The 4855-nt window shown below is 39.8% G+C and overlaps 1 pseudogene; it reads left to right on the top strand.

Moving 5' to 3' along the window:
- The first annotated feature begins 1925 nt into the window (after nucleotides 1-1925).
- On the top strand, nucleotides 1926-3020 carry LOC150056272 (large ribosomal subunit protein uL10 pseudogene; annotated as a pseudogene).
- Nucleotides 3021-4855: the final 1835 nt, after the last annotated feature.

Here is a 4855-nt window from a genome sequence, read left to right as displayed (position 1 = left end):
AAAAAATATGCCTCAAAAAAGATGCAAGAATTATTTTCTAAGTGTGTGCATCCTTCCTTACACAGACTCACATACCAATATCCCCAAATTCTATCCATCTGGACAAGGTACTGAATTGAAATAGCCTATGTCAACTACTATGTATGGTGCCTAGAAATGGAAGTGACTCTGGATCCTTAGAGCATAACTTTTGTGCTTCCAGATGACTTACTTTTGTTATGGTAGCATCTCTCTCTCTCTCTCTCTCTCTCTCTCTCTCTCTCTCTCTCTCTCTCTCTCTCTCTCTCTCTCTCTCTCTCTCTCTGTCTCTCTCTGTCTCTGTCTCTCTCTCTCTCTCTCTCTGTCTCTCTCTCTCTCTCTTTTCTTGGACCCATTGGCTACCTGGTCAATCTATCTATAGCATTTATTTTTCTACATGCACCTTTCAAGCATCTCAGAGTTTGTGTACCTTGTGTACCTGTTCAATAGCAAAGGCACCTTCCTTCTGTCAAAATACCATCTTAATTACACGTATGCAAATTTAAATCACATTTCTCAAAACTTTGCTTTGGTAACTATAAGACCTTATATGCCAGAAGAAGGTCTTACATATGTGATTGTAGAGTAAAATTTTGTTTTATATTTAAATCTCAATCATCAACAGCCAAAAATACCTAATCTCTTCCTATTAGTTTGGCTTCATGTCACATGTATAAATTAGTCAATTTTCTTATTTATAAAAATAATATAAGAGCCTGAACTGCATTTTATTTTTTAGGATGAAGTTACAAATGATACTTCAACAGTATCATTTAACTAATACAAAAGTGTGTGTGTATGTGTGTGTGGGGGTATGTCAGTTCTGAGGCTTGAACTCAGGGTCTGGGCACTGTCTGAGCTTTTATGCTCCAGGCTAATGCCCTACCACTTGAGCAACAGTTCTACTTCTGGCCATTTTGTAACAAAATGGTGATGAGAGTCTCATGGACTTTCAAATTGTGATTCTCTTGATTTTAGCTTTATGAACAGCTAGGATTGCTGGCATAAGCCACAAAAATTCAATTTTAATCCCAACTTGAGTTCAAATTATGAATGGCATTTGCAAACATGTTCAACTCAACATATAATTTACTTCTATATTGTTTTAGTTGGAAATAATTTTAAAGTCTACTTAGTTGACATGTTCAAACAGAGATAGGTTAGTGTGCCTGCGTGTTCATTGGTTTTTAGTTATGTGGAATTTAATCTTAGGATATTTGTCTTTAGCTGAGTAAACATAGTAAGTTCTATTCTGAAATGTTCCTCAAAGTTAATGAAAGGATGATTTAAGTTATTTCTTCAGTGGTCTCCAGTGTGTCATCATTTAAGCATGTAATGCTCTCAATGGAATTTTAAGTATTTAAAAATCATACATCAAATTGAATTTTGAATTGGTCTTTATGAGATGCTTTAAATTCTGCTCAGTTGGGACTGCAAACAAAACTGGACTTGATAACTTCTATTTGCTCTGTAATTCTGACTGCAGTTTGCTATTGCTCTGCTGTTGAATCACAGATTGGCTAGTTAGTTCTAAATGTTTTCTTCAGCATATCCACATTAACAAAGTCTAAAGAAAGCATTAAGATGGTGGCACTGGTGGCTCATTCCTGTAATCCTAGCTATTCACGATGGTGAGACCTGAAAATCACAGTTTGAATGCAGCCCAGTCAGGAAAATTTGTGAGACTCCATCTCCAATTAACTACTAAAAATCTGGATGTGGAGCTATGGTTCAAGTGCTAGGGCTCCAGCTTTGAGGAGAATGTTCAAGGACAGCACCTAGTCTTCCAGTTCAAGAGCCAGGACTGGTGCCAGAAAAAAAAAAAGATTGAGAGAGAGAGAGAGAGAGAGAGAGAGAGAGAGAGAGAGAGAGAGAGAGAGAGAGAGAGAGAGAGAGAGAAGAAGGAGCTTCTTTTGCCAGGCGTCCTCGTGAGAGTGACCTGGCCTTTAAACCTACATGGCAATGCACTAATGCACTTCTTGATGCCCAGGGAAGACAGGGCGACCTGGAAGTCCAACCACTTCCTTAAGATCATCCAACGTTTGGATGATCATCCAGAATGCTTCACTGTGGGAGCAGACAATGGGGGTCCAAGCAGATGCAGCATATCTGGTGTTGCTCCTTGGCAGGGCTGTGGTGCTGATGGGCAAGAACACCATGCTGTGCCAGGCCACCCGAGGCCCCCTGGAAAACAACCCGGCTCTGGAGAAACTGGGGCCTCATATCCGGGGTAATGTGAGCTTGGTGTTCACCCAGGAGGACCTGACTGAGATCAGGGACATGCAGCTGGCCAATCAGGTACCAGCTGCTGCCCGTGCTGGTGCCATTGCCCCATGGGAAGTCACTGTGACAACCCAGAGCACTGGTCTGGGCCCCGAGAAGACTTCCTTTTTCCAGGCTCTTGGCATCACCACTAAGATCTCCAGGAGCACCACTGAAATTCTGAGTGATGTGCAACTGATAAAGATCGGAGGCCAAGTGGGAGGCAGTAAAGCCACACTGCTGACGTGCTGGACATCTCTCCTTTCTCCTTTGGGCTGATCTTCCAGCAGGTGTTTGACAATGGCAACATCTAAACCCGGAATGGCTCGACATCACTGAGGATGCTCTGCATTCTCTCTTCCTGGAGGGCATCCAAGAAGTTGCCAGCTTCTATCTGCAGACTGGTTACCCAACTATTAATTCAGGACCTCATTCTATCATCAGTGGGTACAAGCAGGTCCTGGCCCTGTCTGTGGAGACTGACTACACTTTGCTACTTGCTGAAAAGATCAAGGCCTTCTTGGCCCATCCATCTGCCTTTGTGGCTGCTGCTCCTGTGGCTGCTGCCACCACCGCTGCCCTTGCCACTGCCACAGCCCCCGCCAAGGCTGACACCAAGGAAGAGTCAGAGGAATCAGATGAGGATATGGGATTTGGTCTTTTTGACTAATTTCCCAGGAGCGGTCAACTCAGATATATTTACAAAACAGGAAAATAAAGGCTTACTATTTTGTCTTCAAAAAAAAAGAAGGAAAGAAAAAAAGAAAGAAGGGGGAAGGATGAGGGAGGAAAGGAAGGAAGGATTAGGATCCTGGAGACACAACATTCCTAGGCTATTTTACTTAAAATTTTTGTTGAGTATTGTGCAAATAATCACTGAATCACTCATTCAGGACATTTCACTCAGTTAATACATTTGTCATGTTTCTACATGAGCTGTTGTCTCTGGCCATTAATTATAGTTCACTTCTGTCTACTACCATAACACAATAAATTAAAAAAAAACTGAAGAAACTTTCTTCACTAAAAACAATGTAAGTATCTGTTTCTATAGCTTAGGTCTTACCTTCTATGAGTCCTCCTTATTGCCCTGTGTAATGACTAGGTTTGCAACTCCTGTTGCTTTATCTAAAAATGTAACCCATTGTAACAATAAAACATGTTCTTTTTCAAGGAAAAAATCAAAGAGATATCAAGACACTGAAAACATGCTCTCCAAAGCATAGACCCTGGAATTCTTCCAACATCAAGGTTAGAAGTTCAGACATTATTCTTGTCTTGGATTTTAGCCATCTGACATAGACATTTTTCTAATAACTAATAGAAAGTTCATTTGGAAGTTATTATTACACTGTAGATTAAAATAGCTCATTCCACTGAACTATCTTGTCAAGGTGAATGATTTCTGCCTCTTTCGTGTCACAACAGACTATATAATTTTCAGTGAAGGAGTTTATTTTCACCTGATCAAGCTTGTTTGCAGTTTCTGTGTTTTTATTCATCTTATTCATCCAAGAGTTAATTTATTAATTGAGGAATTGCCATGGGTAAAATGCTTTGATTATTCTAAAATGAGTAAAATAAGAACTCGATTGTCAAAAGTGAATATGAACATGAATATATATCTAATAAATCAATTTTATTGTGAACCCTAACAGCACATAACTAAAAGAAAAGATAGATTCTAAAAGGGCATGGAATGAATTCTAAAGCCAACTAGGAATTATTTGGGGATTATTCATATTTCTACATTATAGCTTTTATTAGCCTAGAAAACATAAGAGTTTATATTAATGAGAATTTTTCTTTGAATAAAGTAGTTCTTGTAGCACATTGCTGCTAAGTAATATGAGATTCTATGGAAGAGAAGTGTCTTTGGCTAAACTGTAAATATCATGTTGTTGCAATTAATTGTGCAAATAGCTGGGAAAATGGCAGCGTTGCCCACTGTCTTCCTTTTTATTATGCAAGTGCATCTCATTTCTTTATTAAGCTCACCAGAGAATTAAGTCATTTCCCTGGAGACCTAGCAAGTTTTATATGTTTGAACAGGATTGAACTCAGTAACCCCAAAAGGATCCTGTGCAAATAATAGTTGGCTGTGGAAAGACTGGAAATGGAGTCGAGTTAGGCCCTGCTGGAACTGCAACCACGTATCACTGTGTGTGCTTCTCAGGAAGGAAGGATTATTTTTAAGACAATGTTTCAAGAAGTTAATGTCACATAAAAAATAAGAGTAATTTTTTATTAAAAAAAATCAGTGAAGGAAGTGGCCCTTGGCTCAAGGAGTAGGGTGGTAGCTTTGATCTGAGAGCTCAGGGACAGTGCCCAGGCCCACAGCCCCACAGCCAACAACAACAACAACAAAAATCTGTGAAGACACTCCATGTCTATGGCATTAAAATATCATCATTTAACAAATACATGTCAAGAATCTTGAGTCAGGATGGGATAAAGCAGAAGCTCGGGGAGCCTCGATCCTCTTCACAGAGAAAATTACATACTGCTGGTGGGTCATGGGAGCCGAGTTCTAGGTCTATATGCTGTAGAGAAAAAGCTAGAAGGAAAGAAATTA

The sequence above is a fragment of the Megascapheus bottae genome, chromosome 12, assembly GCF_031878675.1.
Source record: "Megascapheus bottae isolate mThoBot1 chromosome 12, mThoBot2.hap1, whole genome shotgun sequence".
Lineage (NCBI taxonomy): Eukaryota > Metazoa > Chordata > Mammalia > Rodentia > Geomyidae > Megascapheus > Megascapheus bottae.
Note: the sequence above shows the minus strand (reverse complement) of the source record. Positions and strands in the feature narration are given on the sequence as shown.